Raw genomic sequence first — 13,946 nt, forward strand, 5'->3', positions numbered from 1 at the left:
AAGCAATTTTCAAGAAATATATATGTTGCAAAATCCTTCCACTTATAATTATCTTCATTTTCACTTTTTTTATACAGATCAACATTCCTTGTTTGAATTTTATAATGACTTCTGCGGCAACAAATACAAGTAATATGTGGTCTTTCATTAGAGGTGATAGTAAATGTTGTCATTTCATCCTCAAAATTTTTAGTAATAATGAGTTCTACATTCTGTTCCTCATTTTCCTCATTTACTGTGTCCTTTTCTGCACTTTCTTGTTCTGGACCAAAGTAACAAAACTGAATCTCATCAGTAACCTTCACTACATCTGATACAGATCCACGGAACAGAGCATTATTCAACTCATTCAACTTTACTGCTGGACTTTAAGCAAAATACAATGTTCTCACAAACTTTCTCATTTCAGTATGATGAACAGCCAGCATCCTAAAATGATGAAAAACACTTTTACACACTTTTCTAGATAGACAAGCCAGAGAGTGTCCCTACAAACCAGTATTTTCTCTCACTCTGCATGGATCTAGTGTTTGAAGCACCTTCATCTTCTGTTTTACACTCTTTTTACTATATTCTCTTAGAAAGTCACGTAATTTATCAATAGATTCCTGACGCACAGTACAAATACTACTACAGTTCCAAGTGTACACTGGGGCTTTTGGACGTCTCCCCATAGCCTCAGCAGCCATTACTTCTTCCTCATTTCTTGGGACCATTTTCTCTTTTTCCATCACACAACCATCCTTAACTTCATATGCTCTACCATTGGTGTCAACTGCATGCAACAAACTATTACTTTGAAGATAACTCTCTTCATTAAAAAATGGTTCAGTACTTGAACTGTGTTTCCATTCTCCCAAGAACACTTTTCAAAAGTTACTTTTTTTCACTTCTCTTTTCCTTTTGCTTTGTGACTTCATTGCATTCACTAATTTATCTAATCTACGCATCCTATTCAAAATTAGAATAAAAAGTTTTCTTTTTATTTCCAAAGCCTTACTTACAATATTTTCTATATTTTTTTTTTCTTAATAAATTTAGTTTTCTTCTTATATTTTTTCACATCCTTTAGCAAATTTAACATCACTCTTCTATGAAACATTTTTCGACGAATGTTTTTAAAATCTAATTTTCGTGTTAAATCAGTTTGACATACTTCTGATTGTACATTAGCTTTTTTTTTTTTGCTGTTGACTGTGTTGTTGCTTTGTACATAAAACACTGTTTGTTTTACAGTTATTTTTGCCATGTTTTTGTTTTTTGAAAATCTTTTTTAAGAAATCTCTGCTATGCTTACCAGTAGACTTTTTCTTTTTGCCATCACCAGCTTCTCCTCCTATTTTTTTTTTCCCAGTTTTGTCCAGATATACTTGTTGTTGCTTTTCTTTCCTCTTTCTTGTCCTTAAAGGCATTTTTTTTTCACTGTTGCTCAGCAATACCTGCAAGGAACTTAAAAAAAATCCTTTTTGTAATTATAATTCATTAAAATATTTTTTTTTACTTTTCATTAATTTCAAATGTTTTTCCATTTGTCTCTCATTTGTGATTTACTAATTTGTGCACAGTGCTAACCACCACAGTTGAAAAAAAACAAGCTGCCCCTTTCCTGCAAGTGCATGTTTTACAGAACAACTGCAACACAAATTATATCTGTGGCCACAATTCCTGTGCGCACACAGCCTCATGGTGTGCTTCTAAGCAGAAAACAGAATTTGATTTGCAAATTCAAAGCACATTTACTACTCTGGTAGATCAAGTGATAATTGCTGTTAAAGCCTTACACATTTTCCTTGTAGATCACAGAGGCAGAAAAGAGCACATTTCCTAACAGCTACTTCATACCATAAGTATCTGCAACCTGGGTGAGTGTTTAGAGTAGAGCAAAGAAAATGAGGCCTTGGTGACGTTGAATGTGTTTGCATTACACACAGTCCTGAGTAGTACGCATGGGAGTGTTGGAGAAGCTGCTGCGTGTGTCCCAAGAGTGTGTTTCTGCAGACTATGTATTGTCAGCTGCAAGAGACATGAGCAAGGAGATTTCCAGAACTGCATGAAGACTGCAGGGATGTACGTAACAGTGCATGTGTGCTAAGGGATAATTTGTGTAAACACAACAGGCTGCCCCTTTCCTGGGACTGCAATTCTTACTGAACAACAACTTCACAAACTAAATCTCTGCCCACAATTCCTGTGCGCACACAGACTCATGCTATGTTTTTTGGAACAAAACAGTGTCCCTGAATAGTACCAAATTACTGTTACTGCCTGACACATTTCCCTTATCATTTACAGAAGCAGAAAACAGCACATGTCCTAACAGCTCCTTAAGACCATCACCATGTGTTACAGGGTGAGTGATTAGACTAGATCAATTTAAATGAGGCCTTGGTGACGTTGAATGTGTTTGCATTACACAGTGCTATCTGAAACAGCACACAGAGCTGAGTACTACACATGAGAGTGTTGGAGAAGCTGCTGCGTGTGTTCCAAGAGTGTGTTTCTGAAGACTGTGTATTGTCTGGTGCAAGACAGATGAGCAAAGAGACTTCCAGAACTGCATGAAGACTGCAGGGATGTATGTAACAGTGCATGTGTGCTAAGGGATAATTTGTGTAAACACAACAGGCTGCCCCTTTCCTGGGACTGCATTTCTTACTGAACAACATCTTCACAAATTAAATCTCTGCCCACAATTCCTGTGCGCACACAGACTCATGCCATCATTTTACGCACATAACACAGGCTGCCCCTTTCCTGGGACTGCATTTCTTACTGAACAACAAATTCATAAATTAAATCTCTGCCCACAATTCCTGTGTGCACACAGAGTCATACCATCATTTTAGGCACATAACACAGGCTGCCCCTTTCCTGGGACTGCATTTCTTACTGAACAACATCTTCACAAATTAAATCTCTGCCCACAATTCCTATGTGCACACAGAGTCATGCCATCATTTTAGGCACATAACACAGGCTGCCCCTTTCCTGGGACTGCATTTCTTACTGAACAACATCTTCACAAATTAAATCTCTGCCCACAATTCCTGTGCGCACACAGACTCATGCTATGTTTTTTGGAACAAAACAGTGTCCCTGAATAGTACCAAATTACTGTTACTGCCTGACACATTTCCCATTTCATTTACAGAAGCAGAAAACAGCACATGTCCTAACAGCTCCTTAACACCATGACCATGTGTTACAGGGTGAGTGATTAGACTAGATCAATTTAAATGAGGCCTTGGTGACGTTGAATGTGTTTGCATTACACATTGCTATCTGAAACAGCACACAGAGCTGATAGCACATAACACGGGCTGCCCCTTTCCTGGGACTGCATTTCTTACTGAACAACAACTTCACAAATTAAATCTCAGACAACAATTCCTATATGCACACAGACTCATGCTGTGTTGGTAGGCACAAAACACAGGCTGCCCCTTTCCTGGGTCATCAATTCTTACAGAACTAATGCTTTTTTCAAATGTGCTGCCATTTTCCTCTCTTTTCTTTCAAAGTGATTTCTGCTAAATCCTAACCATCACAATTAAAAAGAAGCTGTCCTTTTCTTTCAACTGCAAGTATTACTTTTCAACAGCAACACAAATTAAATCTCTGTCAACAATTCTTCTCTGCACACAGACTCATGGTTTGATGGTAGGCACAAAACAGTATTCCTCATTGTTACCAGTACACATTAACTTATGGTGAAAACATACTCCATAATATTTTACATATTCAAGACAGTTAAATATCTCCCAAAACAGAAAATGTAAATCACAACTTTAAACAAATAATCACAATTCTTTTTTTTATATCTAAATTAACCACAAACATCCCCTCTCAAACTCATAACTCACCTTTAAAATTAGTTATTTGGGAAAGAAATGTGGCAGTCACACAGCAGTTTATCAGACCAGAATCTCTGAGCTGAACACCTCTCTCCTCTCAGCAGAACCAGTTAATGGCACAGTTTCCCTCTCTTTTTTCACACATATACATGTTAATTACAAATCTCAGTGCTTCCCACTTTTTTTCAAATGAAATCACACATTTCTATTGGTTGAAAACTTCAACCCCTTTCCAAATGTACCCTTCCCCCAACTTGACTTCTGCCTGCTACCATAGCAACAGGTCATGGAACACAGGTGTGAGCAGAGAGGTCAGAAGTTCAGCAGACAATGGTTCATTTCCAAAGAGCAAGAGTGCTTGACTTTTCAAACCTAACAGCAAATCCAAACTAATGTTCTTTGTTCACACATTTTTCTGAACCAATACAAAACATGCCTTTTAAAATTTAAACATACAGCCTAGTTTTTAGTGTAGAATGGTTTGAAACAGCTAATGAGTTCTTTTTATAAAAAAAAGTATGTGTGCCCGCATTTTTCAACTGTCTTTCATTTCTTTTTGCCTTTCTACTGAAAGACACCACCTGAGTGCATCCAGATCTCCTTTGAAGATGTTCACAGTGTGGATTGTAGGTCACAGCTATGTCTTCTGGATTGAAAAATTTGCAGAAAAAAGAGGTATTGTGAGAGACCTTGCTTTGCCAAATGTAGACATTAAATGGATTGGTCAGAGAGGGTTAAAGTGGCACCAATTAATGCCTTTGGTGAAAACCTTTCTACATCTCCCACAGCCTAACCTTATTATTGTGCACTGTGGTGGAAATGACCTAGGCACTTTAACTGGGGTAGGTCTGGAAATGCTTATTAAGGACACCTTTGTGCAATTGATGTTGCTTTTTCCACAAACTGCCTTCGTATATTCTAACATATGCCAAAGGCAAAAGTGGAACTGGTCCAACCAATTTTGTCCGCAGATTGACAAAGCAAGGAAGCACGTCAACAAATCTATTTCTGCTTTCCTCAGAGACTATGGTATGGGTTCTATATACCACAACAACTTGCGTTACAACATGCAAGACATTTATAGAGGAGATGGTGTACACTTCACTGATGAAGGCAACAAAGTCTTCCTCTTGAACTTTAGACTCTGCATCGGTACTTACTTGTAGGTACCAAAAAACAAACAATAAACACAAGGGCTCTTTTTAGAGCCACCTTATATCTAAACACTTAAATGCGATTTTTTATTATTTTTTTTAAAAAGTTTTTTTTCGGGTGCGCGCTGGGTGCGCACACTCGGCGTTTTTTTTTTTTTCAAAATATAAATCTTTTTTTTTGCCCTACAAGGTCCTACTGTGACCCCCTTACAATGCCTAGTGGGTCAATATCTCCCCACTCTGCCCCCTTTTCCAGTTCTCCCCCTTTGTTTATCACCCCCTCTTTATGCGAGAGATAAAATGGCGGCCGCCGCTTCCTGATTTCCACCGATTCGAATGTTTACTGACATCTAACAACCAATCAGAAGTGCGCTCGCGCACGGCAAGGTGCGCGCACAGGACTTGCTCAGTGCGCGCACGGTACGCGCGTACAGATATATATATTGATTTAAATGCTAATTTCTCAGGAAATACTGAACGGATTTACACCAAACCTGCAAAAGGCACTTCATGGACCTTATGGCTACCTCTCTGCCAAATTTCACATAATTCTGTTCAGCCGTTCGGGCTGTAGCTGCGACTAAAGTCCCTATGGAAAAATGCATGGGGAAAACGCGTTTTGGGACCCCCCCTTTTTCTCGGCCCCCGCTTGACGAATCCCCCCGAAACTTTCAGGGTAGGAGCTGAGCGGAGCGCCCCATTAGTTTTGAAAATTTCGCGAGGATTCGTCAACCGGTGCCAAAGTTATTCAAAATAGAATTTTGAGATTTCCTATGGAAACACGGTCCTAACTATAACTACCTACTGGCGACTGCCAGTAGGTAATATATATTACCTACTGGCGGTTGCCAGTAGTTAGTTATAGTTAGGACCTATTTTCCATAGGAAATCCGCAACATTCTATTCCCAATAAGTCTGGTGCCGGTTGATGAATCTTTGTGAAATTTTCCAAACTTTTGGCCAGCTCCGGTCCACTCCTATCCTGAAAGTTTCGGGGTGATATGTCAAGCAGGGGCCGAGAAAGAAAGGGGGTCCCAAAACTCGTTTTCCCAATGCAATTTACTATAGGACCTTTTGACGCAGGTACAGCCCGAACTGCTGAACAGAATTACACCGAATTTGGCAAAAAGGTAGTCCTCAGTTCAGACACGTGTCTTTTGCTTGAATGGTGTAAATCCGTTCAGTAGTTCCTGAGAAAATTAGAGTTAAAAGTACATATATATCAATGGCCGTGGAGGATCCGCGCACCCTATGCACAACCTGAGCGCACCGTCTGCGAACCGTTCGTGCACCCTCCCAATCACACGCTAAATGCTAATTGGCTGTCAAGTGTCTGTCAACATTCGAAACCAGGAACTGTTGGCAGCCATTTTATACCTCGGTAGAAGCGAGGCTCATGAAATAAGGGAAATAAGTGTGTGAAAGATATAAAGGGGGCATGGTAGAAATACTCTGACCCTCTAGAGTTGCTTAGAGGATCCTTTTTTTTTTTTTAAAAGGCAAAATGCGCGCAGGTTGCGCGGATAAGGCCGTTAAAAAAAAAAAGAAGCGCGGGCTTTCACGCTTCCGAAATAATTAGCCCCCGGAGTGCCAAATCCTGGGGGCAAAATGCGTAAAAATGTATTGGGGGCCCAGGGGGACCCCCAGCCCCAGGGACCACCACCCCCCGGGGCTAGAAAATAAATAGGGTGGTGTGTTGAACGGCCCCCCAAGCCCCAGGGACCACCACCCCCGGGGCTTTATTTATTGAGGGAGGGGAGCTCCGTGGCCCCCCTCCTGGAGCCCTCAAGGGTCCTGGGGACGGCCACCCCCCAGGGTCGGCTCCTACAGTGTCCTGGGGTGCCCACCCCAGGACACTGTTGTTTGCTATGAGAGGGCGGGAGTCTCCCACCCTCCCATAGCAAACTTTGTTTGGATTTTGAAAGAGAGTGCAGGGAAACCTGCTCTCTCTTTCAAAATCCAAACCATATTACTTTTCCACACGGGGAGCTGCATGTCAGCAGCTCCCCATGTGGAAAAGCATTGCCGGCTCCCGCAATAATTGAAACAAAAATAATAATAACAAAGTATTAAAAATATAGTTTAAAAAATATATAAAAAAATAATTTAAAAATAGAGTAAAAAAAATTACAAATAGTTTTTTTAAAAATGCCATTAAAAACATGTAATATTTATTATTATTTTTTTAAATGGGCAAAAAAAATTACTTGAAAAAATGTTGAAAAACTGTATAAAAACATAAATAAAGGAATTGATACACTGAAAAATAAAGGTTTAGAAATCCTATGAAATTCATTAAAAATCATAGGTTAGAGATAAGTTATAGATAGGAATTAGCATTTAAAAAACCTTTGGAATTCACTTAAAAAACCATAGGTTTCAGGTATGTTATAGTTAGGAATTATCATTTAAAAAACCTTTCAAATTCACTGAAAAAACCATAGGTTTCAGGCACGTTATAGTTAGGAATTAGCATTTTAAAAACCTTAGAAATTCACTGAAAAAACCATAGGTTTCAGGGGCGTTATAGTTGGCTGGACATTTCCCTCGTACAAAACCATTGAAATTCCCCTGTTATAGTTAGTTCAGCTAACTATAACTCGCGCCCCTGCAATGCACTGCTGATGATGTCACATATTACATCACTCATGACATGGTCAGTGACATCACTGATGACATCACTGATGACATCTCAAATGACATCACTGATGACATCACTGATGACGTCATCCATGTGATAATTTGATGCATCTTCTCACAACCTAATATAACCTTTGGTACACCTACTCTAAATTACATACTGCCATTCTCAAAACCATAGACACTCCAACACCAATAAGTACATACCCACTCACTGATTCTTAGCGAAACACGTCATGTTGCTGTGAATGGGAAAATAAAAACGCACAGTGAAGAAATTTCATCTGCGTTGTGGTCCGTTCCTGGTTGTGTTATGCTCAACTCTCGAAAATCCGGATTGTGGTTGTGAGATATATATATATATATATATTCGAATAAAGATTGGGTTACAGGTAAATTGCCCGGTGCTCAAACAGTCTCAGACACTGGTCCCCACCAGTGTAGTACAAAATATTAAACACAAACACCTCTGAGAACAGTAAAAATCCACAGATTCAATAATACATAGATGATTAGTCTTATTGTTCATTCATTTAATGATGTTCTTGTTTCTTTAGAAGTCAAAATTCACAACAGGTATCACAAAAAGTACCAACACGTGTTTCGCGCCAACTGCGCTTCTTCAGGGCTGTCACATAAACAAAAATAATACACTTTAGAACTCATATAAACATACTTATTTCTTCACAAATATACATACATTCTTTAATATTCTTGACCTATGTTAGAGGAATCTACCAGTACACTCCCCAACAAGTCATAATATACTTTGAAAGTAAAAAGGTGAAGAAAGGGGGAGAGAAGAAAGAAAAAAGAAGGAAAAATAATATAATAAGAGAGAAAAGGAAAAAAGGAAAAATTGGGCTGATACACTATTAAACTATCTTCAATCTTTAGTTTATCAATATATGCATCTAATATCCAAATACATTTGTAGTAGGGTTAGCGCAGGAGCAGAGTTTACCTCATCTTCCATTATAAGTCTCTTTTCTGAAAGGCTCGAAAGAAACTTCCAAAATGATACGGGCTCCCTATATTTTGAAGCAGCTCCTAAGATAAAATGTATTAGTTATTTATTACTTTTCAATTTTTAACCCTAGTACCTTTAATCTACTATTTTTATTTGCAACAAATTGCCACAAAAGAATATAATCTCACCTTATTCGTGGATCTATTCCACACAGAAATCCTGTCATTAAAATCTTGTTATTTTGATAAATTTGTTAGCGTTCCATGATACGATCTATAAAAGTAATAATTAACAATCTATTCAGTCCCACTCTACTTCCAAAATTGTATTGCATTAATAAGATGTCTTTAAGAATCCATTTAAGCACTATACTATCCTCAAAACTAAACAACAAAATATGATGCAAATTGCGTTAATCAAATGTCTTATAAGATCTATTTGGTCGCGCTATACTCACAGATATATTAGAAATTATTGCGTTAATTAAATGTCTTGCATTATCCATTCAAACACTATACTCTCTTTTTAACTTAAATAGCAAAAATAATGGGGATATATTACAGTAAACAAATCTCTAATGGAATTCTAGACTTGAATATCAAAGTAAGAGAAGGATTTGAATACTAGAACGAATAATATTCTAAAATGCTGATATTATTATAATTGGTCGACCAGTATCCAATTAAAATGTGTAAGCCTCCTATCCGTCTATTCTGCGGGTGAAGCACCGTTGGTGCCCTTCCGCTATATATACTCCTCCCTTAATTGACAAATTCAAAAAACGGCGGGAAATTATGAGCGTCAGCTATCAACTATGAGCTGTTTGTCTACTATATAATCTGCTGCATCCAAACAAAAACTTATTAAAAAAGAATTGAAAAGTCCCAACATTTATAATGGATTATGAAACCTACCCGTGTCTTAATTAATTACATACAAAAGTGTATATTGATATACGCCTATTCAGGTACAACATATTTTTTTAACATCTCTAAGTTAGAATCGAACCCCTGAGACGATCTCCATGTAAGTACTCTGTTTTAACACAGAGAGCTAGCTTATTCACTGATAAAAAAATGTGTGATTCTACTTAATAGTTTACTAGAACGATCCCCAACGTTATTAATTAATGATTTTATTTAAAGTAAAATACAAAGATACTCTCAAGATTCAGATTATTTGTGTGTGAAAATAAAGTGAATATTTAAGTAATCAGTCCCAAAGTCTCAAGATTGCAATCGAACCCCAGGCTTGCTCAACATGATAGTATCGAGTATTAACATAGTGAGCTATCTAGTATGTCACTCTGAAAGCTCCATTATAATCTAATAAAAAGCATTAATAAAACGGATTGAGTTACTATCCGTTTAGCTTTAAACATTCAAAACTCAACAAAATATATTGGATTCAGACCAATCTCACAATTTGTAAAGTATAATTGGACTAAATAGATAGATTTGTAAACATTATCTGATCCACACAGCATGAGAGCATGAGCTCTGTTTACACGCTAGTATAGCCGAACCAAAAATTCACCTCCGTGAAGTATAATAGCATTTGTACAATGCGCTATCAGTATATGAAGTAATTATTTGAGCAAAATAAAACTCAGGTTGGATAGTTGATATAGTGAACCTAAGAAATAATAGTCACTATTCCAATTGCACAGAAGGTAAGGGATCTGTAAACAGTTTCAAAAAAAAATTTATTACCTAAATATATACCAGAGATCTATAGTATATATTATTTATCAAGAGACGTTAAGAGTCTGACTTAACTTAACAAGGTATAAATCTCTCGATCTACGTTTAATCCAAACTGTACCGCCTGCAGTTTATTAATCCAGAACGTTTCTCTAGATCTTAATTTTGCCCTCTTCTATCAATGGTGACTTGTTCAATACCCATAAACTGGATATCACCTAATTCATTTTGTCTATGTTGTTCTTTAAAATGAACTGCCATTGGATATTTTGGATCACAATTTTTTATTGCTCTAAGATGTTCCATCCATCTAATTTTGAGCTGACGAACCAACATATATCTATTTGCATACACATGTCATTATGTATATGCAGTAGCTAGTATTACAATTTATGAAGGATTTGATTTTAAAAGTGTTCCTGTTGGTATGGTCACTGAAAATTGTTGTTTTATTTATAACATGTTTGCAACAGATGCATTGACTACATCTATATGATCCTGGTGTTAATAGATTCTTAATCCGTATCTGTTTGTCATAATCAATATTATGTATGGGATATGATCGTGTGTCACTAGGACTAAGAATATTCCTCAGTGTGGGGGCTTTTTTGTACACCATATTGGGTTTGTCACCCAGAAAATCAGAAATATCTTTATCGATAGTTAGCACATCCCAGTGTTTACAGAGGGATCTGAAGACCCTATTGTTACCTTCACTATAGGTCATACTATATCTAATTACTTCCTTTTTGTCTCTTTCAAATCTAGGTCTATCATAAAGTAGTGTGTCTCTTTTCACTTTTAGTGCTTTGATTCTGGCTTTATCTACAATCTTTTTCTCATATCCTCTTTTAAGGAATCTTTCAGTTATATCTTGACTGATGTTTTGATACTCACTATCATCACTACAATTTCTCTTGGCTCTCAAAAATTCCCCATATGGGATGTTGTCGATCTGTCTTTTAAGATGTCCTGACCTATCATTCAATATAGAGTTTGTCGAAGTGGGTTTCCGGTAAAGTCTCGACTCTAAATGTCCCTGACAAACGTACATTTCAACATCTAGAAAAACAATTCTTTCAGTGTTATATTCAAGAGTAACAGTTATATTGTGGTTATTAGTATTCAAATGACTATGGAAAAGTTTCAATTTCTCTTCACTTCCTTTCCAAATCATAAAAATATCGTCTATAAATCTGCCCCAGTAGATCATATTGTCATCAAAAGTTACACTAGAAGCATGTTCCCTTTCGTAGTGCCCCATGAAGAGATTAGCATACGACGGTGCGAATTTTGCACCCATCACGGTACCTGTTTTCTGATGAAACAAATCATCTCTATAATAAAAAAAGTTATTGGAGAGGACTAGGTTCAAAAGATCAAGAATCATATTAGAATGTTGTAAGTAACTAGCAGATTTAGTATATAGGAAATATTTAACAGCTTCAATTCCTTTCTCATGTTTGATACTTGTGTATAGACTATTGACATCCATAGTCACAAGTATCATTCCCCTCTCCCAGTTAAGATTCCCTATTTGATGCAAAAATCTTTGGTGTCTTTGATATAAGATGCTAGTGTTTTAACAAAAGGCATCAAAAACATATCAATATACTCTGATATATGTTCTGTCATACTGTCAATACCCGATATTATAGGTCGTCCTGGTGGCGTTTTCCCCCCTTTATGTATTTTAGGGAGAAAGTAGATAATAGGTATCTTGGCTTTATCTACCAGCAGATAATTGAATTCATCCCTATCTAACAATTTTTTATCTAGATGGGTTCTAAGTGTATTTTTGATAGTCTCTTTAGCATTAGTGATTTGTACTAATTTAGCTTTACCATAACTTAGACAATCTCTGAGGTGTTTCAATGCTTCCTTGTGATAATCACTGTGGTCTAAACCCACAACATTCCCCCCTTTGTCTGCTTGTCGGATAATAATAACACTTTTATCATTACACAAATAATCCATTATAAATGTTGGGACTTTTCAATTCTTTTTTAATAAGTTTTTGTTTGGATGCACCAGATTATATAGTAGACGAACAGCTCATAGTTGATAGCTGACGCTCAGGATTTTAGAATATTATTCGTTCTAGTATTCAAATCCTTCTCTTACTTTGATATTCAAGTCTAGAATTCCATTAGAGATTTGTTTACTGTAATATATCCCCACTATCTTTTGCTATTTAAGTTAAAAAGAGTGTTAGACCTGTCAGCCCTTTGGGTGGTCCCTCCTCATCATTATTTATTTTGTCCCACTTTTGCCTCAAACCCTGTTTGAATTTTTCCTTTTTGGGAACCACCAGACTTTTTCGTGTTGCTGCAGATTCAGGGAGCCATTTTAGCTACCCCTGAAACTTCTGTCTGAGGGCCTGGAGCACAAAATGGTGGCCACCTGTGACATCACCAGCATCCACTGGAACCTACCAGCACCTTCCAGAACATTCCAGGAGACTCCAGAACTCTGTGACAGTTGGAGACCGTTTAGAATGTTGGGAGGATAAGAGAGGCAGTTGGCAGTTGGAGCTGGCAGTTGGCACCTGACTGGTGAAGAGAGAGGAGCACAACAGTGAAGGAGGAAGGAGTGAAGCAGCAGGGGTGGAAACTTGTGCCTGGAGTGGGGTCCATAAACCCACCCTTGATACTTGTCCCTACTGATGGATCCCAGCCTATAGCCCTGTGTGGGAAGAAGACTGAAGAAACTTATCCTAAGGACCTGGACAGCAGGAACAGGCCTTAGAACCAAGAAAACAGCAAGATTCTGACCTGAGAACTGGTTTCCCTGGAGTCCGGCGTCGAGTAGCCTGAAGACCTGGAGCCCGAGGTGGAGAAGCGGCGCTGACTGAAGTAGCAGACGTCGTACCCGGAGCCGCCTGAGGTCGTGAGAGGGCGCCGACGGGGGTCGAGAGGAATACCAGAGGTCGAGGAGGAAGTGAACCGAGGTCGAGCGAGCGGCGTCATCGGAGGAGTGAAGTCCGCCCTCCGGAGTCGTCGGAGACCGAGGTAGAGGAGCACCGGGGGTCGGGAGTGAGGATCGCACTCCGGAGTCGCCCGGAGCCTGTGAGGAGGAGCACCGGAGGTCGGGGGTGAGGATCGCACCCCGGAGTCGCCGGAAGTCGACATCGAGGCCAGGCCGGCCGACGTCATCGGAGCCGAGAGCGCCATCGGACCGGAGCCGCCCGAAGTCGACATCGTGAAGAGACTGCCCGACGTCGTCGAATCGGAGGTAGAGATCGAACCAAGGCCGCCGACATCGGACCGGAACCGCCTACCGGCGTCGTCAAAGAACTGACATTGTGCCGAGGCCGCCGAGACCGAACCGGAACCGCCTCACGGCGTCGACCCGACTCCAGCGGCGTCGGAACATCAGAAAAAGGGCAGTAAGTGGAGTAGAGGGCGCCTAAGGCCCTGTGGAGACCTGAGAGACTACTCTAGGGGGCTAGGGAGGTGCTGAAACCAACCTGACTGTGCAAGGGGTGAACTGGGACTAACCTAGAGAGGTTGTGTGGAGAGAGAAAGCCAGGGCACTGGTATTCCCCCCTTTGATCTACCTCAGATTAGGCCTCAGCCTTGTCCCAGCCAGGGAGTAGCCCCCCCTCAAGCCTTCCACAACCCTA

Source organism: Triturus cristatus, chromosome 6, assembly GCF_964204655.1.
Source record: "Triturus cristatus chromosome 6, aTriCri1.1, whole genome shotgun sequence".
Lineage (NCBI taxonomy): Eukaryota > Metazoa > Chordata > Amphibia > Caudata > Salamandridae > Triturus > Triturus cristatus.